The sequence below is a fragment of the Phalacrocorax aristotelis genome, chromosome 1 (genome assembly GCF_949628215.1).
Source record: "Phalacrocorax aristotelis chromosome 1, bGulAri2.1, whole genome shotgun sequence".
Taxonomy (NCBI): domain Eukaryota; kingdom Metazoa; phylum Chordata; class Aves; order Suliformes; family Phalacrocoracidae; genus Phalacrocorax; species Phalacrocorax aristotelis.
The window spans coordinates 48,794,371-48,817,261 of record NC_134276.1 but is presented as its reverse complement, the minus strand read 5'-3'; the positions used below and the strand labels follow the sequence as shown (position 1 = coordinate 48,817,261).

General features: G+C 38.9%; 1 long non-coding RNA gene across 1 annotated transcript; it reads right to left on the bottom strand.

The window, feature by feature from the left end:
* Positions 1 to 7,610: 7,610 nt before the first annotated feature.
* Positions 7,611 to 22,392, bottom strand: LOC142052089 (uncharacterized). The gene is made up of 3 exons (XR_012658707.1): positions 22,376 to 22,392; positions 11,188 to 11,367; positions 7,611 to 8,150 (listed from the first exon to the last, which is right to left on the bottom strand). It is a non-coding gene; the product is annotated as an uncharacterized LOC142052089 (long non-coding RNA).
* Between the last annotated feature and the right edge of the window lie 499 nt (positions 22,393 to 22,891).

Sequence of the window (22,891 nt, the reverse complement as noted above, 5' to 3'; positions counted from 1 at the left end):
CAGCTGCCCTTGACACCAAACCACAAGTGACATATTGCTGTCTCTCATTGTATAAATTGCAACCTTAAAATATAGCTAAGGATATCAACACCTGCTTAGCTGATCTTGTATTAAATCCAGGTAGAAGCTGTCAGAACTTCATTTCAGTGTAGGCAGGCCTATGCAGGAACTGAGGAGTGGCCTGTGCAAGCTTTTATGGCATACTAAATCAGTGTGGAAAACTTTCAGCCCACACTCCTCTTTTTGCCCACCAATATGAAGTATGTTTGGCAGATCAAAGCTAATATTAGAGGATGAATACTGATGGGTTTTTTAGTAGATCAGATCTCACAGACCTGGCTAAAAAATATATAGTGTGTTCCTGAAACCACAGGTACAGAAAAAATACCCGGGGGCATAGAGGAAATGATACATGTCAATACAAATAACTATCACTCTGGGTGAAATTCCAGTCCATGAACTTCATTAATTTGGTGGTAGCTTGCCAGATTGCAAATCCCACCAACAGAAAATGTAAAAAAAAACATAGAGCAGAAGATTCAGTCACTCTGCACTGAGCTTCTCCTCTTCTCAGTTTCCACTATTCCTTTAAACCACAGTTAACCTACATATCTTCATCCTCAACCTGAGCAGTTATTGTGAGGTCTCAGCTTACACCATAAGGACAACAGTCCAAATGCACAGTCTTCTGCAATTTCAGCATTTTTCCACAAAAAAAAGAATGCTAAATTTAAAACAGCTACTAGCCAAGATCACTCAGTCTCAATCAAACACCACAGAAAAACATCTTTCAGCTACCACTTAGAAAACAACACTAGATTTCATTCATATATGTAAATACAAAGCTATATACACTGTGATTCATGAAAGCCACACCAAACCTAGAATAACCTCTAAAATATATATGTGTATATATTTGAAACTTGGTGGGAGTTAAAGGCTGCTCACTGTCCACCTCAGGGGGAGGGTACATACTTGCTCTAGGAGGGTGAAAGGGTGAAAGAAAAGTTGTGGAGGTTGAGAAGGGGAATACATGAGTGCTGTTTAGATGATATACAAATGAGTCAGCCGATTGCTCCCCTGCTTTCCATGGCTTCTTGCACTGGCAAGATAAGCAGGCTAGCGACCATAACACCAAACTAACCACAAATCTCACAGCGATAACTATTTGCAAGTTCACTTTGCCATAGACTTAAAATAGACTCTTCATAACAATCATAGTGATTATTAAATACTTCCAGCCACCAGATCTTGGTTTCTGAGGGTATCACAGGGAAACAAGGGACATCAGGAGAGACAGCACAATGGGACCTGCAAGAAATAAGAAATTTTGAAAATCAGGCCATTTGCTGAAGGCAAAAAGGACCTTGTTGTTCATCAGGTTTGTTTTCCTACTGTTGTAGACAGCCAGATCATGGGATCTCCCTCATAAACTTATGAAGCTGCAATTAAAGAAGGGTTGGCTTATTTGTTTGTTTAACCACTCTAATCTGTTTTGGAGCCTCAGTATTCCAGCAGTTAAAAACTTTCTTCCCATTTGCACATATTCCTGGCTATCTTGCATGCACCCAGCTTTTATGCCAACATTGTCTCTAATCATAGCTTTTTCCCTTTCTGGCATTAAGTCCTTAATATATTTAGAGAGAGTAATCAGATCCTCATGTCAGTCTTCATTTCAGTAAGTTAAATATCAAGCCTGTTCAGAAGACAGATTCTGCCTTTCCCTCGCCCTCCTATTTTTACTGCTTCCTTCTTGTTTTAGCTTAACATATTTTTAAGCATATGGATGGTCAAAACAGTAAATAATGTGAAGAAGGTCTTATCAAAGCCTCGTCTGAGTGTCTGTACCTCTGATATATTCTATTTATTGTATGCCTTTTTCAGTACTGTATCACATTGCTGTGATTGATTAACACATCCTGTCTTCTCTCTCAGGAAGACATCTTGCAGACGGTAACAGGAATTCTTAGAATCCTCTTCCTCCAAGTTTGTCAGTCTGTCAGCTCTGCCTGTAATATTTAACTGTTGCCAATGCCGCCTCATTTTGTATCACACACATTTTATCAACAGACAGTACCAATTAAAATGTTAAGTAAGACCAGTCTCAAGCTTGATATTTGTAACACTTCTTGAGGAAGCTTTCTGAAATATACTTTTCTACTTTTCAAACCTACATGTTTGATTTCCTTTTTAACTGATCCCTTCCCAAATTCTTAATTTTAACCCTTATTCCCTAGATAGTTTAGCCATATTCTCACTCTGTCCACCTACTTCATTACTGTTCTCATTGTGTTATTGTTTCTCTGTTTCTTGCTGTGCACATTTAATCATAGAATCATAGAATCATTAAAGTTGGAAAAGACGTCTAAGATCATCAAGTCCAACCCTCAGCCCAACACCCCCAGGCCTCCTAAACCATGTTCCAAGGTGTCACATCTACACGTTTTTTGATGGGACGGCGACTCTACCAACTCTCTGGGCAGCCTGTTCCAATGCTTAAGCACTCTTTCAGTAAATACATTTTTCCTGACATCCAATCTAAACCTCCCCTGGTGAAACTTGAGGTTGTTTCCTTCCATTATATCTCTTGTTACTTGGGAAAAAGAGACCAAAATCCACCTCACTACAACCTCCTTTCAGGTAGTTGTAGAGAGCGATAAGGTCTCCCCTCAGCCTTCTCCAGACTAAACAACTCCAGCTCCCCTCAGCTGCTCCTTATAAGACCTGTTCTCCAGACCCTTCACCAGCTTTGTCACCCTTCTCTGGGCACACTCCAGCACCTCAATGTCCTTCTTGTAGTGAGGGGCCCAAAACTGAACACAGTATTTCAGGTGTGGCCTCACCAGTGCCGAGTACAGGGGCACCATCACTTCTTTACTCCTGCTGGCCACACTATTCCTGATACAAGCCAGGATGCTGTTGGCCTTCTTGGCCACCTGGGCACACTGCTGCCTCATGTTCAGCTGGCTTTCAACCAGCACCCCTAGGTCCTTTTCTGCTGGGCAAAATTTCTTCTCTCTTGTACTCCTTTATGACATGTACCAAACTCCTTTAGACATGTACCGAAATTAGATGTTGATTTTCTGCAATTCTATCTCAGCCTTTTCTCACCATTTCTGAATATCTAGTTATGAATTCAGACATTTTACTCCAAGCTATTAATACTGAACTTAATATTGTCAAACAATAAATGTAATATACTCATTATTGAACAGTGCAAGACATTGAGGAGCTTGTCCACAGCTTGCTGATGTTAATAGAAAGATTCCTTTCTGACTTCCATGGTCATTGGTATCAGCTGCACAAGACTAAAAGCAAACTGTTTCAGAAACTGTAAGTGGTAGTTCTAAGTAGCTCAGACAAACCACAGAATAACCTACGAACCCCTGCTGTTTGGCTGGAGTGGAGAAGTGCCATGTATTTGTACCGGCTGTATCAACATATGCATCAGAAAAAAATATTAAAAACACTTCAATACATCTGATATATAGACTTAGACACTGCAGCACAACATAAAATGGAGTGCACCAGTCTGACACTGAATCACAAAACCACAGAATCACAGAATAGTTGAGGTTGGAAGGGATCTCTGGAGGTCATCTGGTCCAGCTCACCTGCTCAAGCAGGGCAACCTACAGTGAGTTTCTCAAGACCGTGTCCACATGGTTTTTGAATATCTCCAAGGAGGGAGACTCCACAACCTCTCTTGCAACCTGTGCCATGGCTTGGTTGCCCTCACAGTAAGGTGTCCTGTAGCATCCTCCAGGGTCTCAGTATATTGTTATGACACCACTTCAGGAACACTCCCCTTCTTTTATCCTCTCAGGTTCTTTAAAAAAATGGGAATCACTTATCTCCAGATGTTCTGTATTTAATGCAGCATGCCAACTCACAGTCCTAGAAGATTGCTGATGGGTTTGGTTTTGGGGTTATGAGTGTCTTTTTTTTTTTTTTTTTACCTTTAGACATTATTAGGCTTTGTTAAATTAACAATGAAGACTGAACATTCTTCATCATTAAAGAGCTTTTAATGCCTTAATATTCTCATTCCATTTTTTATCATTTTATGTATGTCAATTCCAAACAAGCAGCAAGTTACATCTATCATGAATTACCAGATCAAACGTGCTAGTACATTCTGCACCACACCTGCTTTCTTCTCAGCTAAAGTAAGAGAGGTGATGAACAAGAGCAATCCTTCTAGCTCCCTAGTGGCATTGTAGCTCTCTAAAGCTTCCCAGGACTGCTTTTCTGTGTTTGAGGTCTGTGAAATAATCTTATTGGTGTCATGTAAATCCTCCAAGCAAAAATGGGAGTCAGAGAGTTCCAATGAGATTCTCTGATTTTCCTCTGAGAGACAAAATTTGTGTTGATATCTTAATGTGACCAATAGAAATCTGAGAAGGAATTCTCACTAAAAATGCTGGTTGGTGAAAGTACTCACAAACTGTAACATACTTTTTACTCAGATCATGCTCTCCTTGGAACAGACAAGCTAAAAGAAGTAGATACTGGTAATTACTTCAGTATGAAGCCTCCAAAGATAACCCAGAAATCTGCGAATTTGCAATGACAATCTTTTTTCTTGACCATTACTGTGGTGATGTTCCAATGGGAAAACAACAGTAATCTGACAGTTAAAGTTGTCATTTTCTGAGCTAGGAACAGAACTAGAGATCTTGAAAAAAAAAGAAAAATCTACAGTATCACTCTATCCCATAGCTCTCTGCAGAAACTAGAATGCCTTAGCTATGCTGTCTCTAAGCTTAGTGTCATCTAGAGCTTTGCTTTGTTTTGTTTAGTTTTTACTTTTGGAAGTTTGGGGATTTTTTTTTTGGTTGGCTGGTTGGCTTTTGCCAATGTGTAGCTGCATTCTGTCTGCCTGCATTTCTTCTATGTACCAAAATGGTGATCTATGCTACTCAGAAGAAGTAACCATCATGTTAATTTGGTGCTACTGAAACACTCAGCCATACTATGTTTCAGTGATAAACACAGCAGTAATCACTTTATTCTTCATCCAAGACTCAGGAGGGTGGGATGAAAATGGTATTTGAAATGTAACATTATTAATACAAAATTAATTGTAGAAAATGTTATAATATGATGGAACATAATGATAAAGCAAAACAATCTCTAAAGAATACATTTAATCATTTCTATATCCTGCAGTTTACATGTGACCAGGCTTATTTTCAAGCTGGGTAAAAACCATATTTCTTCGGGTTCAATCCCATATGCCAAATTTCAGTCCAGAATGATTTTTTTACAACTAAGTTATAAATCCCAGAAAACAGGGGGATATAATGGAAACACTGACTACAATATCATAAATAAAAGCCTTCCTCTGAAGGATTTCCAAGATTTCCAGTTCATAAAAAGTTTAATGTTTCAATTGAGACTTACACCAAACTTCAAATAATGACACACTACAAATGATAGTAAGCAGTACAAATAAAGAAAAGTTACTCATGACGCATTGGTGGTGACTGTTCATGTCCCAGAAGTAAAAAACACCAAGCTAAAAGGCAGTATGATAGCCCATACCCTGTAAAACCACACATTTATTTCCAAGTAGGCTTCACTATAGTTGAAACTCAACCAATGGCATACTCTTTCCAGTAAGAATGTTTCTGTTGTAAAATAAATAGTATATTTTTCACATCACTGTTCTTTTTGTGCAGAGATGATTTTACATTTAATTTTTGTTTCTCCCACAAGATGATGTAGTAAACACCTATCCTTGAATGCAAACATTTTTTTTCTTTTCCTTAGCCATAACCCACTGAAACAGCTAATATATTTGGGGTTTTTTTCCTATGTTTCAAAGGCTATACTCCCTGAACAAATATAGACATTGTAAGGGAGAATTTGTATACTTCTTTCTGTTCTGGAACTGCTGATTTCTCTGAGGTCAAGTAGGGTATATGACTGAATCACTAGTACCAGTTTTTCTGAAATTGTTACTTTCATTCACTTGTGCAAGGCAGGCTTTAATAATTAACATGCAGATGTCACTAGTTCTTATTGATTTTCAGTGGCGCGGGGGTTAAATTTTCTGGTCTTGGTGAGATCTAAACCAATGGGCTTATATTCTTTTGATCCTATGCTATTAGACTTCTATGATTTGGTATCATTCATACTGTGCTCTGCTACACTTACCAATATGATACTACATTTGGTTAAAATAGTCCAACTAAAGAAAAATTAATATAAAACATTTGCATAATGATTTGCAGCTTTGGACTTGGAAACAAAAAATCTGAACTCTTCAGCCTTGGCATGACTACTTAAATTTGTCTATCTTAACAATAAGGCTGCTGTAAGATGGCACACCACAGCCTGGTTCCCTGTAGTTCTTTCTCCTTCTTCAAGCACTCACTGGGGAGAGATAGCTGGTTAATTCTGAAGGCCTATCCTTGACCACTGACAAGAGAGGAAACCCAGGGCAACAAGACTCTAATCATGGGCACTTCAGCTAAATATCAAATATAGGTGGAGTGACCTTGAGCCATGAACAAGAGCTCACTGAACTCAAGTGGACAATTAGAGAGGTACTAGACCAGCTTCCGAGGAGCGGCCCAACATTAGGAAGGTCTTTCAAGTCAGTGTTTAGTACAAACCATGCTGGAATGTCATGCTGCCCCATTGGCTTCTCCTCACTCTGTCTTTCTCTACTTCTGCTTCAAGTCCTCACAGACATTCATCCTGTCATGGCTGATTGCCACCGTGAGAAAAATGACAGTCCTTAGGCTCAAATGTATTTCAAACCAGCATTTTTGGAAACTAAATGAGGTGGTCTGAATAGAAATGGAATGTACTTGTAGTCAGCTGGAAATACCTTTTTCCCCCTTTTTTTTCATCCTTTTAGCATTTAAAACTTAAATGTAGCCATCCTTCCCTTGAGATGTACAATGATACTTTATTGTTATTCACTGCCTTTTATCAGTATCTTCAAGCAGTTTACAGAAATCAGTGTTTTCTACCACTTTAGAGGTATGCAGGTAAGATTTTCAGAGCCCTGGCAGACAATCTTTCACATTTATAGTTAGAGGAGTTACTGCCCTATGTTTTCAACTTGCCCATCTCCCTTAGGTCATCACCAATATTACTGAACGACAGAACAGGACATGTATCTGTGCCTCAACTGCCACATTTTACAGCCCAGTTTATTAATGAGCACCTACTTTCATTGCAACTTAATCTAATATTATGTACTGCAAACCACAGTGACTGACACATGGCTTATATCCTGTCCTTCCTTGCCTGCTATTGGGGAATTAATCCTTTGAAAAGAGGTAGATAGCAAAGGCATCTGGGTGCTGTAATGCTTTAAGCTACCACAGATAAATCTGCCATTACTTATCTCTCAGAACCCACATTGAGTTTAATGGGGTTTGGATTAGCCCTTAAATAAAGAAAGGACAGTACAGGGAATTTAAGTGATCTGTCTGAAGTCACGCAGTGGCTGAGCAACAGAACTGGTGTAAAATAAAGGAGGAAGAACTGACAGAATAAAAAAATGCAATGGTAGTAAAAAAGCAACAGTTTACTTTCCAGCTATATGAAGAGAGAACATTTGCTAAGATATATCATTTTTTATTGACTTCGTTCAACTTTTTTCTTTTTTTTGTTATACACAGAGAGCTAAAGTTTGCCCCTTAGTTAACAGGATCATTAACAATGTCATTGAGTTATCCATACATATAGATCCCTTTTTCCAAAAGCAGAGAAGTTATGTGCAGAAGTAAGGAAAGGGTAAAAATCACAGCTGATTTTGGCCAAAACTGAAACTCCTAACTGAAAGCTGAAGCACTGAAGTCTCCCCTTTCACAAAGGTTTACCTTCTGCAACAACAGCAAAATTCTTACTTCTAGTCCTACGTCCCTCTCAAGTCATTTATACAGCAAACATACTTCACTCTATTTCTGCTAAAATTATTTGCATTCAAAATATTCTCATTTTATTCTAAATTAAGCCATATGCTGCTGGTGATTTACAAAAAAAGAAGTCTTCCTCCATCGTTTAAATAGATGAGAGCAAATGTTCACATATATATAAATGAGTGTAGAGTTGCCTTTTTTCTGCTGATCTTTTCTTCCTATGTGGATCTGATGTTTTGCCTCTGAGAATAGAACTTATTAGCAACCCTAAAGTAAAAAAAGACAGGATATTTTTCAGCAAGAGCCTCCTCTTTGCCAAACATCCTAGAGTTTGTCTCCAAGGACTTTAAAAGAAAGGAAAGAATGAAGAACGGAAACCATAAAGCATGCATTACTGCTATCATCTAATTGCTGAATGAATAGCACAGTTGTTTAGTCTGATTGCACTAAGCTAGTTATCCAGTGCAAGCTTCATTGACAAAAAGGGAATCTACACAAATTATAGGGAAATTCAAGCACTAAAGGAATGTTTTGGTTCAGAGGTTTGCAATGACTATTGGCTTTGGTTCCTGGCACAGTTTGCCTTTGCCATATGAACTCTGCTGGGCTGGGTCAGCCCAAAGCCTTCCAAAAAGCCTGAGAAGAGGACAGACTTCCTTGTCATCTGTATCCCATAAATAAATTAAAGTGATGTTCTCCAGTTAGAGTTTGTTTCTTGGCAGGCTAATCTGCAATCAGAGAAAGAAAAGCCTTTCATTTGTGGACTCCAACTAAAGGAAGGAAGCTTTTGTATGCGGATTCACCAGAGACCAAAATATTAAAAAGTGGAAGAGGAAAAACATATGTTGTAGTCCCCTGAAAAATAAGCGGATCAAAAAAGTGCCTTAGAGACATGCCCTCAATTGATGATGTTGAAAAACAAAGCATTCCTTTACACGGAGCAGACAAAGTAGTTTTACCACCACCACCTTATTACAGCATAAGAACAGGTTTTTCAGGCATATTTTTTTCCCTAAGTCATACCCTCTATAAGGAAATGGCAAAAAAAAAAAAGAAAAAGCAGCAAGCCTAATACGCCAGGTTCCAGTGGGCTTTCGTTCTCCCTCTTATCATACTGCAGAATGCACGTATAAGTATGTAGAATGACAGGGATATGGATTCTACTTCCCTGCTATTTGTATGACATCACAGCCAAGAAGTAACTGCAGCAAGTACAAGCAGTGACACAAGCATATTCAGTGTAGCCTTCTGTATATTTTGGTCACAGAAAACATTGCAGCAGAACAGCTACTCTTCTCTTCTTGCAGCCTACTGCAAAGCTCCATCATCCTCTCCTTCCATGTTACCACTTGCATTCAGGCTCTTGTCTCTCATGTCATCAGCCTATTTCTTTCAAATTTTCCTGCATTCTTTGCTTCCCTGAAGTAAACTTTCAGTAGGTATTAATTCCCTAGTTAAATCTCCGTGAAACCTGATTACACCCACTGAAATAAAGATATCTCATTTTTTTCCACATTGAATGATTCAGAAATAAAATGAAAGCAGGAACATGGTAAAAGGCTGCAGTTGGAGACAGCATATCTCTAGAGGGACTTCTGTGAGTCTCTGACCTTTCTAGAAAGCATAAACACTCCGCTCCCAGGTCACGCTTCCCTGTTTTGGGGGCTCCCTGTGCTTGGTACAGCTGATCAGGGGACCTGCTCTCCACTGGCCAATGTGGCAATACCTGTGTTGCAGATGCTGCGCGCAGTGTGGGAGGTGAGACAGGGACTTAACAGAGTGAGTCACACAGAACAAATAACAGAAATGCTTAATGGTTATTGAATTATAATGCCAAGACAGTTTTTTGCTAGTATGACTTCCTCTGTCTGGAAAATGAGTTTAAGCTTTGCCAATGAAAGAGCTGTTTAGCTGCAGCTTCAGCAACCCTTTGCGAGTATAGCCATATCAGTCACACCAATAAGCAATTCTAAACACCAACAAGCTCTGAGATCTGTTGCTTTGACATCTGTATCAACTGCTATAACATACCTATAACGGATAAGTATTGTTTGAATATTGGCTGCATCTTGTTTGGAAATATTTTATCATCTCAAATTTGGAGCCTCTTTACGTTATAAAACACATTACAGGAAACTGAGAATTAAATCAAATTAAATTAAATTAAGGTCCTATTATGTTTAAGTTAATGGAAAATGCACTACTGACTTTACTCAGATCTCAATGAGACCGCAGATGTCTTTCTTACTTTCTTTCCAAACTCTATTGTTAAAAAAAATTCATTACTATTTCTCTTTCTTCCCACAAACCAGAAATAACATTCAAAGTATAATGATTATAACCAGGAGCTGACTCTGTGAAGACAATGAATATACAACTACAGAATTTTACTTTCCTATGTTCTTGTTTACTGGCCTTTGCAAGTATCTCCATGTCAGTTCTCCTATCTCCTGTTGAGGCAGTTGTAATTTAAATCTTGTTTGCCTTTCAAATAACTCTTAATCATTCAAATAAGGTTTCAATGTGGTAGGAAAGCATGGCTGTGAAGGATCAGGTATTGAAACTGAAAGCAATTAGCCGTAGGTGCTGTCTTTCTGTATGTCTTACAGAGCACCAAGCACATATCCTGCACTTAACAAGGAAGAAATAATAATTAATCTTACGTTTCTGGCAAGATACAATCTAAGCAAGAGCTTAATGCATCTGAACCACTGCTCCTCATTCTTGGAACAGGAAATTGGATTTCTGTTTCTCATGTGGAGACGATCTTAAATAAACTCTGGCCAAGGCTGTGGATTCAATAATACTTCTCAGAGAACTGGAAGTGGTGCTGATGATGCTAATGTTTTCAAGAGAATGGTCTGATGCAGACATTCATGTTTAAGGTGTATCTCCTGTGCCACATGACTCCATTTCCTCATGTGTCTACTCTGACTGCAGTTGCCTGACTTCATCCCTCAGCAATTTGGGGTTAGTAGCTTCTTTAAGATGTCCTGGTTCATGATCTGAAAGGTTGGGGGTGGAAGGAAAGATGTTTTCAGGGGGTTCTGTGGTACCTACTTGGGCTTTGGGTGCCATTGTGCACTGTCTTCATGAAAGGGTACTTGGTACTTTTGGGTATGACATCTCTCAGGCTCAAAATCACTTATGCTTTCAACTCTCCCCTTGACCTTTTTTTTCAAAATCTTGTACCCAATATTGTACTGCAGGGTTTGCCTGAAGGCTAATTTCACTTTCCCATGGGAGAAAGCAAGAAACACACCGCTTCGAATGCACGGTGGCAGGGGAATTACTACTGTCTTACCACTGGCAACCTGCTTGCCAAAAGAAAAGAGAGGCAGAAAAACACACGGCTGTGGAGGGTAGCGGGAGGTGGGGTTGTTGGGAATTCCTCTCCCTCCTTTCTCCTGCTGATAGCTCCTCTGAGCTGGCTCCATCTTCTGACCCTCCTTCCTCCTCAAGTTCCTGTTTATATGAACATGCTCTGCAGAAAAAAAGGTGAAAAAAAAAATTCCCATTAAGACCAGCAAATAAAGGCTACTAGGTTTGCACAGTGATGGGGAGCACCATTGCCTCAGCACTGTTTTCTGTACCAGTCTGACTCAGCAGTAGCCCTCATCTTCAAGTTTTTCCTCCATATGCTTGCATTCTCACTTAAATGGTGACTAAAACACTTCTCAGAGCAATCAAAGTAGATCAGCAGCACAACCATGACAGTAGAAGAAAGACCACTTCAATCTCTACCAGGTAACTTCCTGAAAAAAACCCGACTTTTTCACACTGATCCAGTGTCACATGAAAACACTTTGATAGAGTACTAGGAATATCACCACTCGTACATGATTTTACACAGAAATAACCTTTTCAGTAAATCTATTTGCTGTTCAAATTCATCTGAAGAGCCAGCCTCAGTTATTACTCTGTAATATACTATATTTCTCACCCTTTCTGGTCAAAAAAGAACAATTACTAACTATGTACAGCTCAGAATCATATTCAGTTTTCTCATAACAGGTTTCTAATTGCTGTCTGAGCCACAGAAAGGAATACAACATTGACAATTTTGGTACGTTCCAGACAAACCTATGAACCCTGGGATGCACAATTAAAAGTCAGTAAATTTAACCTGATCCTTTCAAGTCTTCAGAAAGCTTTTGCTTCTGCTTCAGTTTGAAAATAATAATAATAAAAAAACTATAAGGTTAAATATATCTTTTACCTAATTGCATTCATTCATCTCTGTTATTAAGATACCTAAAATTTTTGTTGAGGCTTAGAACAAAAGAAAAAAATTAACATCACTTGAAAACATCCAAAGAGCTGGATTTTTCCTGTCTAAGAGGCTAGAGCCCTAATTTCCATGGTCTGCTTCTGAGGAGCAATGTTACTTGGGCACATCAGCTAATCTCTGGTGTCTCCATTTTCCACAAGTTTAGTGTTATCTTCTTCTAGACTCCCCTGAGACTTACAAACAAGAGAAGATGTAGTATGTATGTTAAATATTGTTCTCATTTAAATACAATTACCAAATTAAAAATTCAAGTCTGTTACTTTTTCTTGTTAGTACTTGTGTTCCTACCCAAAAAAAAAAAAATTATCCAGGGCACATTCATCCAAGATGCTACATTTTGTAAATGGAAATTACTCCATGCTGATAGGAGAGCAGATATTTTTCATGCCCCAAATGTGAAGAACTGCTTTTATCTGACTGAATCTGCCCTTGGTTTTGAGCCTGGGCGTAACACAGACAATGTAAATCTAGCACATAGTTCACTAATTAACTGTTTGGAAAAAATTCATTGTAAATACTTTCATATTTATAGCCTCTATGAAACAATGAAGATAACATCTGAGAAGGCTCCAAGTGAAGCAGGAAGATACTGCAAAGGATGTGCCATTGTCATTATTAATAAAGCTTCTGTCTGACATGAGCACAAGGTACAGAGATTAGTATCAGCTCTGTCCCTGGAGGGAAGAGACAATGCAGAGCTTTAGCAAGAAGAATGACACACCCTTCTACGATAGCATACGTGGAAGGTGAAGCGTCCTTCATGGTTTGCTCGGTTCCATTTGCGCAAATGTCATGGCAAAAAGTACCTTTGCTATTCACTTACAAAAGCCTTGCACAACATGTCTGTAATTCTGTATGGACTCCTGGCACAGATCTTTTGGCCAAACTGTTTACCCAGTGTCAGAAGAAATGCTTTTGTTCCTTGTGTGCTAACACCACAGGCTTGCACTCTGACTTTGTTAATGAAGGTAAAAATGCTCTTTCACAGATACACACAGGACAATAAATTCTGAGTAATTTTCAATCCCTTCAGAAAACAGCTACAACTGTATTAAAGAATGTTGTTATAGAACAAAACAACAACAATAAATAAACCAAAAATAGCAAGCCTGATGAGTATCTCTTCCTGATTTTCCAAAAAGGGAAGATTCAGTGAAACTAAACCAGATGACAAAACCATTCCTATTTCTGAGAATAAACTGTAATCCAGTCCCAATATGTAGAAGCGGAAATTGCTATTGCTGTGAGTATACATTTTTTTACCCTTCTTATAAACAACCCTTAGAGAGGGACAGGATGTGAGAACACCCATCCTCTGGTGAGTATGCTAAATCATCACGCTATTTTTTTGCTGTAGATCAATAAATCTCAAATTCTCTAGACAAATAAATACAATAGGGAGGCTAGGAATGAGCTCTTAGGGGTGGTAGTTTCTTAATCCAACACAGTACAGCCAAAACAGAAAAACTCACTGTTTCTTCAGTGACTTCTCCAAGGTGACCCATGCTCTCTCTATAGCGTTAAAATGAGGAGACATCTCTGGCCTTAGTGGCACTGACTGGCTCGCACCCGCATTGCCTAAGTGTCTTCCTTTCTATACCACATATGTCTTGGACAGGGTTAGTTGGCATAGTCCAGAACTGAGCCAGAGGAATAGTGCAGACAATCAATAGTTAATTTAGGATATGATTGTTACGGACTAACTGCTCTGAATGTGCAGTAATAATAACTACAAACGAGTAGGAACTAATCATTCGCAGTGTGTCTTGTTTATGACTATCAATCCAATAAAGTCATGTTTCAAAGACTAAAACTGGCCTGATTTATCATTCAGTCTTCTAAACAATCCTATAACAGTGACCTCTAATTCCATGAAATATAAATATTTATGCATAAATGCATGCATACATATAATGGGTTGCAACAAAGGGTTCAGTGCTTTAACTTTCTCTTTGGCCATCATTTGTTTAGCTGCATAGACATAATATTTGTTTTTGTAACAGTGCATGCAAAAGAAAAGGTATGATACAAAAAGTGACAATACCTAAAGAGCAGAAAGCTTTGAAAGGTCAATTAAAAAACCCAAGCATACAGAAATACACTGTATGCACCTCACTCTACACATTATAAAGTGTATTATACCGTACATCTTATTTCAGTTTTCCCACTGCAAAGTTCCTTCTCTCCCTATTTGACATCCCTCACTTCTTAGAATTCATAAAATACCATACATATCAACAGCTTACATGACATTCAAGCAAGAATTACTACAGTGAAATAGTTGAGTAATGTGACACAATCTAGCAAAATCCTAGTATCTTGACTTATTCTTCCTATCCTACCCCTGTGTCTCCTTCCTTCAAATTATCAGTTATTATCCTCAATTACCTTGCTTTCGCTATGTTTCCAAAGCCTCCATTCCTGTGGTTCCTCCTCCCTGCTGATGGTCCTGTGGCCGGATCATCTCCCCCCTCCTCTCCTGCACTTCTCCAAGTCTCCCTCAGCTCCATGCTCCCTTCATAGCACCCCAGCCCAGTCAGTTCTTTAATCCTTTCTTTCCCCACTCTCAGCCTTTAATTGACCTTCCTAAAGCAACCACTGCCAGCCACCACTTCCCCTTCCATCTCCTCCTCCACCTCTTTTGCTGGTCAGTCTGGGAGGGAGATGATAAGTGGGAGATGCAAGTGGGAGACAGCCTGTCTCCCGGCCTGGTGGCTGTGCGGAGGCACAGGGGTGTGCGACACTCATGGCAGGGGCTGAAAATCTGCTGAACACATGAGAAGCTGGCAATGTCCAAGGAATGAACCAATCCAGGAGGGAGACCAAATGTCGATGTCATCAGTGCACACCACTTGGCAAATGTGATATATGCTAAAAATCGAAAAGCAATGGAGAAGGCACAGGCCTGAGCTTCTGCTAAGTTGTCTTGTACAAAATACGTGTAAAACACTACCTGATCTGAACAGTGGCACCTTGTAACTTCTCTGTATTCAATTGTCCTGACTCCCAGAGAACCCAGGCTCATGAAATAAGCATATGAATACTGTAATATGTTGTGGTTAAATGTTTTTTAACTTTTTGCCTACCTGTCACAGAAAATTAGGATATGTCATTTAACTGAAACATAATGCACCTAAGAGGACTGAGAGTCTGTGTGAGGTTAATTTATTATTCTTTTTGATGGGTGGTGGTTTGAAATGAAATGACTTCTAACAAGTTCTCTTTCTTTTTTATTTGTTCTTATTTAGTGAGGGTGTGGGGGTAAAACCTGCATCAGTAGATTTGTTTTGACAGTAAAAACTATCTCCCCAAATGAGAAAGACAAATGTTGGAAATTAAGATTAGTCCTGCATGTGTGGACAGACCATGCACAGATCAAGAATTACTCCATACACAAAAGTAACATATCAATGGCCTAATTTGTTAGCTGGCACCCAGTCAACCCTCAGAGCCACCCAAGGTAGAAAAAAAATATAACCAGTTTGCTGATTCTTAGCCAATCTTGCTTTGTTCTTCTTTCATTCAGAGGAAAGGCCTTTCAAAAACACTTCATTTCTCCACTACATGTATTCATATCCTCTTTTTATATTCATTTCATTGGATAACAAAGAATGTTATGCTCAGCCACAGCAAAACATTTGTATAGACAAGCTCAGCAGGAGTTTTCATGTTGTGCTGTCAACACTGCACAACGGCAGCCCTTTTTTTAAAAAAAATGAACCTTATGCAGAAAAAAGTTCAGACTTTCAGAGCAATTAATATCTAGTGATATAAACTGAACTGGAGGCTTTGCATTGCATTGCCATTTTAACAGCTTGTAAAAACACTGATTCTGAGATTGGAGGTACCTTCTGTGAATGGACACACAGCAGCACAAATGTGTGGAACATAAGACTTTCTATCAATTCCTAATCCCAGTGCTATGTTTTTGAGATCTTCTTATATACTTTAAAGAAATGTTCTTGAGCATGTCACATCCCTCCACGTATTTTTCCCTAGGTAAGTAATTGTTTGACACAGAAGATGAATTCAGTAAAAAAGATATGACAAAATTTCTGAAGTGTGAAATCCTGAAGTGTGAAATCCTGAAGAATATGACTTGCTGTGTAACACCTTTTTCAAGCAAAGGGTTTATTTTTCAATATGCCCTAAATATTTTCTGAAATTAAGAAATTCAAAACCAAAACAGTGTATAATATATATAAAAAGAAAGTTTGACTGAAGTGTAACTCTTTCCCTCGTAAGAATAGATCAGTCTGATCTATTCTTTGACAGTTGGACTTGATGATCCTAGAGGTCTTTTCCAACCTTAAGGATTCTATGATTCTATAAGGTTATATGGTAAATTTAGCCCTTCCACTTATACAGAAAGTCAGAGATTTGCCATTGACTTCAAAGGAGCTTTAGCGGATTTTGTGTCTGAATATAACTCTACGTGCTTGTTACCAAAGGGCATTTGCAGCACCAAAAAATTCTTCATAATATTTCCTGTTAGCCGTATACTGATAAGGCTCAGTATGAAACAATTTTTCTGCTGTCACAGATACAAACTAATTTCTGATTAACATCTATATACAAAAAATGAAAATGAACTATGCATGTTAGAGAACATAACATCTGAAAGGCTCATTAGAAAATAAAAGGATAGGTGACCTGTTCAAAAAAGCAGCTAAGCCTTAAACTAGGCATGACTGCAAGAGGCAGGTGAGCTCCTACAGGCATAGGGTACAAAAAATAAACAGATGTAGTTCAAAGACCAGTTTGAATGGACTGAGTAGGCTTATCTTCTCTGCAGTAGATGAATATTCCTTCCTCTCTGAAGGGAAATATGCTTAATTTCAAGTACAAAACTCCTAAAATTCCAGAGAGAGGCATTTTCCTAAAATATCGCTAGGGTGGTAATACCTGTGCATACTTTCCACTGTATGTGCCAGTGCCATGAATGACTACACTAACAGGAAATTGTTGAGGGCAGGTATAGCTACCACATACATTTTTCCCTTTCTTAACAAACTATGGAAACCATTCTCTCTATTACCTGGCCCCCACTCATCAAAACATCAATATTTACGTTTCCCACATCAATATATAGTTTTCTTATGCCAAAGCATGGCTTTCATTCCTTTAATTATAAGCTTATTGATTGCAAGAGCTTACTAGGCCACATACCAGGCCTTCACAAAGAACAATTATATGTATCAAAATACATTTTTCAACTTTCTTAAAAAAAAAATCATTGTAGTGTTTGAGACGTATGTTCTCCCTCTACATCGAATGTATTTCATTAAAAACACAGTTGGATACTGCCAAATTCCTAAGTCTATGTTGAAGATTTAAGTTATTGTGGTTTATGTATGTTTCTAATAGAAATTATTATCATGTAAGGGATCGATAGATGAAGCTTTTTCTTCTGCACAAACTTTTACTGGCTAAGCCAAGCTAGTAAAAAAGCAGTTTCACCAGCAGAGAGACACGAAAAGGGTACAGGAGAAGGAACTTTAACTCTCTTGTGCTTGTGCTGGCTTCAGATCTAATTTTCAAACAAAAAAATATTAATACATAGGTAATTAAAAAAGAAAACCAACACAAAGGTGTTCATTTGAATAAAACAGTAGATCATGGACATTTTGAACTTTGGATGTGCTGGCTAGAGGAAACAAACTGTAGGGCAGATGGGGATTTGGACAGGCTGGGGTTTGAAGCTGACATTTGATGAGAAGTCACTGAGAAACAGAATCACCATGTAAGATTCTGTAGACTTTACTAGAAAAGCTTCACAAGACTGCAGGCCAACACAAACCCAATGGCTACGTCTATGCTGGTAAATAAAAGAGGACCAGAGACCGAAACAAAATGTGACACTGTTTTTGGAGGTGGTCCCTGGAACAAATTATCCCCAGAACTGTGCCACGTATTGACTCAGAAACAGTTGTTTGGAGAGATCCTCCCAAAGCCTGGGACTGAGCCAGCAATTAAGCAGTGCCTGCAATGAAGGATCCAAAACTCCACTTCTGTCCCTTGCCTTCTTTTATTTAGCACACAGTGACAATTTGTGCCTTTGACCTAAATATTGCCAACGGTGGCAAGTGATTATAATATCGTTTCATCACCAGGATAGATACAGTACAGTCAAATGAAGGATTTCTTTGAGGTTTCAGAGCCTAGAAGACAAGGCTATGTTATAGACAGCTTTAGCTATCATTTATTTTGGCCTCCGTGACACACAGCAAATGATGTGGTATGGCTCCACACTTAAAGCCAAGCTTTCATGAAGCTTTCTAGCCAAGCCTGATGAGTGTAAATTGCCCACTTTAACTGGACAAGCAAGCTCCACAGTTGCCTATTTTGGTTTTGAAAAAGTTCCCCCAACCACATTAGCAAAGTATTTGAGGACATTTATGGAAGCATAATTAGACAGACACTCATTTCCTTCCTCTTCTCCTGCTTCTCTTATTGCCCACCCCAGCAAAACAAAAAAGTATTTTTACAATGACTTTGGACCAGCAACAGACAGAACCAAAGACACTTCACTAATGCTCTCCTTATATAGGCCCTAAACTAAAACTTACTTATTCCTGTTGGTTTCAAGACCTTTTCATACCTAGGCCTTAATCTTACATTGCTGGCTTGATGCCCTGGGGTATGGATCCAGAGCCCCATGTAGGATATAGGGCTTTTGTTAGATGGAAAAGCTTTCCTAAAGTGAAGATTTAAAGTGGAGGCTTTGCCATGTCGTTGAGAACTCCATCTTGTGCAGCACAAAGCCACTAGTTTTGAGACAATGCCATAGGAACAGCATCTTGTGCCAGATACTACATTTTTTCAGGGTTACTTGAGCAGAAGTAATAAGAAGCATTAAAGAAATGTTTACATAATGAAATGTAATATCAATCATGCTATGTACATTAGTAATAAAAGTAGGGATTGAGTTGTTTTGGACAAAACTGAGCTTCCTTCTTGAGAATGGAAAATTACTAGCAGACTGCAAATTTACCCCCCTATTTTTAATTTTATTTTTCACCTAGTGTTACTATGATTGGTTGTAGCTCATTTTGACAAAATGACAAAATTATTTTCTGAAATTTTTGCAATATTTTTGTTTGCAACTGTTACTCTGCCACCTCATCTTTGCGGCCTGTAAAATTTACATGGCTGTTTAATATGATGAGGGAAGAATATGAGGGAGTAAAAATGCAAGTCATCCACAAAGCAGAGTATCAACAGAAGTCTACCATCCAAGGATAACAAAATTAAATAGTGCTTTTAGAAAATAGTATTCTGATTAACACCCTATACAATGAACCATGTTGAACACCTTTGCCTCCTTAGGGACACAGCTCTGCAAGAAAATGGTCTCAAATCTCCCTTGAAAAAAGTGCTCTTAATCCACCTCACTGATTTCTGGTGAGGAATTCCTGTCTGAAGGGAGACACTGCCAGCAAATTCACATCAAAGAAGCCGGAGGGCAAAGAGCAGAGTTCAAAGCCTGTGTGACCTATTTGCACTTTCTATGGATAGCCCCATGTCCCACCTTTGTAAAGAGCTACATCAGAGGCCTCAAACCTGCTTCCTATAAAATTTGCACCAAGGCTAATTAGCTCTAAATCAGAGAGAAATTCCTTATTTCCACCACCCTGTTATATCTGACCATAGCTTGGCCATATGGAGAATAAAAGTCAGGTATTTTATACATGGGTATAAGAAGGAAGACAGTCGATGCAGAGAAGACTGGACCTTTCCCAGAGGGAGGTAGGCAACAGCTTGTCCCCCTCCCCTGCCCACCTCCAGGGGGACAAAGGTAGCTCTTAGGGCACTGATAGAAGAAGGAACTTGCTGGCTCTGGAATACTAATGACTTCTCTTTTCCTGCTTAATCATCTTACTTTTCCTTTTACTGGTGGTTCCTCACAGGTGCAGAGGCAGACAATGCTTATTACGGAGGGGTTGGACTGTATGACCTTTAAAGAACCCTTCCGACCTAAATCATTCTACGATTCTGTGACTTTATAACATTGTATTGGGTGATCTGTCCTCAAACTGGATGGCTGTACCTCTTCCACAAGACTGTATTCCCTGTTCAGTAAAATTATTTGAAAGCGAACTATTATGATGACTGTTATACAGATTACACACACTTAGCTAAGCATATTTACCTTTTTCTTTATTTTGATTACTCACGGCTAAAACAAATCTCCCAGCATTTGGCAGCAAAATCTGCCCAAGCTAAGAGAAAGCTGTGACCAACCTTTCTGCAAGCAGAAACAGGAAGATGGGTCCCACAGTATGCTGGTTCCTCAGCAAAGTACAGGCCTACTTTTCCTCCAGCTTTCCCACTCTCACATTTTTGGTCAGATGTGCTAACTAGAGTCACCTCAGGCCTGTGGTAGCACATGGCAAACCAGGGCACAAAACCTGGCAGTGATGGGAATCACCGGCTACATGACAGACACAAACAATATAGCAGCTCTTAAAATGGGATGCAAAGGGCTGGGACACTGCAAAACAGCCTGAAGAACAGTAAGAAACAGCTGCTCAAAAATATGTCCGTGACCTTTCCATGACAAACCCAGTGGGGAATAGATGTACTCTACAAATGATAAGGGAACAGCCAAATGAAGTGCAAACTGGAGAGGCAGACTGAAAAAGGGACTGGACAAAGAACAAGAGGAGAAATTACCAAAAAAGGAAGAGACTAGTGGGACCCCACGTACAGAAAAGGAGAAAAGTAAAGCTTTATGCCAAGGCAGAATCCTAAAAAAGCCCACAGGAAAAGCAGATGGGAAATATGTATGGAAACAGTGCTAACACCTGCAACAGGTGTGTTATTCTTTCAATATGAAGAAAACGGTTCCAACCACCTATGACCACAGTGCAAGCACTGAAAGAGAGCTGTCAAAATGGTGGAAAGGATGAGCAGTCCCAGGCAATTACTTTGCATACAAGGAAAGTAGTTCAAAGTATTACCTAAGGAAAACATGATAGAGAACCAGGACAAAAAGGACTGTCATAACAAAGGTGTTGCTAGATTTATTGAGTAATGCTCTGGAATTTCTAATCATCATATTCCCTATAGGAACAAATGACACCAATGAAGAACATTTATATAATATATAGGCAGCTCTTTCTTCAGACAGTAAGAACAAAAAAAAAGATAATTGGAACTGTGCAGATAAGTAACTTGCAGAAGTTTTCCCCTTGCCAAGCATGGGTGAAGAAAGTAAAATGCTGATACTGGAAGCCAACCAAGGGAAGATCTGATAGGGTAAATTGGAGGATTTTGAATGCACAGATCACTGGAATGCGTCCTGCAGCCGGAGCCAACTCTTTGGATTGCACCTTCTCCGTTTATGCAGACAGATTGCCAGCCTCCTGGGCTTAGAACTGGCAGGGCCTGTTAGGCAGGCCATAAACCTTCAGGAGAAGGAGGGAAAGGGAAAGCTTTCGCTTAATTTGAATAATCCAACTTGTACTTCCAACATACAAATTAAGCAAGAAACTAAAACTGTTCTGAAGCAAAAGATGAAGGATAACAAGAATATAATGCCTGACGCAAATGTGTGGGGAAACAAGCAACAACTGGAAGATGCTGTACTAAATAAAGGAGATTACAATCTGGAAAGACTAACTGAAACTTAGTGGGATAATTCCTGTGTGTTGAAAAGGCAGGATGCAGTATGCATGGGAAAGACAGAATGGAGAAAACCGATAGGTGTAAAAAGTGTTATATAACGCTTTCAGAGCACATATGCTATAATTTTGTTAGTGACAACAGTAAAATGGTAAAAATCTCAGGTAAGCATATAAGAAATTAAAAAAAAAAAAAAAAAAAAGAAAAAAAAGGGGGTATAAAAAACCTGTAGCAATAATAGCATGCATTTCCTTTAGGCCACCACTCTGGAACAGAGCCAGGAAAGGCACAAACCTCTGAGTGGGTTTTAGCTGATCAGGTCTCTGGATGGTGCATACAGACACAAAGATATCGCATACAATGAATTCCAAAGAATAAAGATGATGAGTTGGGTCAAAGTTTCACCTATTGGGAAAAGGGCACTTAAAATATGGAAGCAGAGCATTTGAATCCACTATGGCAAGAAAATAATTCAGAGAGCAAAATGTTGGAAGGGTATCAATTCTACTTGCAGAAAGATTTTAGAGAGCATAAACAATTAAATATGGGATGAGAATAAATGTTTGAAGCTTACCTTAATGGAAGAAAATTGGAAACTCTTGGGGGAAATGCAACAGGATTAAAACTCATCTGTGGGGAAAAAGAAAAAAAAGGAGAAAAAAAGGCAAAGCAATGGTCAGACTGTCTTCAGAAGGGCTATTCAGGGTTCAAAGAACATATACAGGAAGGAGTGGCAGGAAAAGAATCCAAGGAGCCTTAAGTCTGAATAGGCCAAAAAGGGAAAAGAAGAATAACAGGACTTTTATAGCTACAGAAGGGGGAAAAGAAGTAAAGAGATAAAAAGAGACTATACAGATGAAAGAAAAAAGAAAATTGAAAATTTAAGGTGGAACAATAAAACAAGATATCAACCTGAACGGTGTATCCCATTTAACATTTTTTAAAAAAGGGGAGGTGGTATAGGCAATTAGAGCCAGTGCCTCCAAAATTACCCTCAACTGAAAAGGACTGCTTTGAGACACATAATGTACTTCTGAGGTACTCAGGAATCAAGAGTAATCAAGAGACCTATCCTTGGCATAGGGTGTAG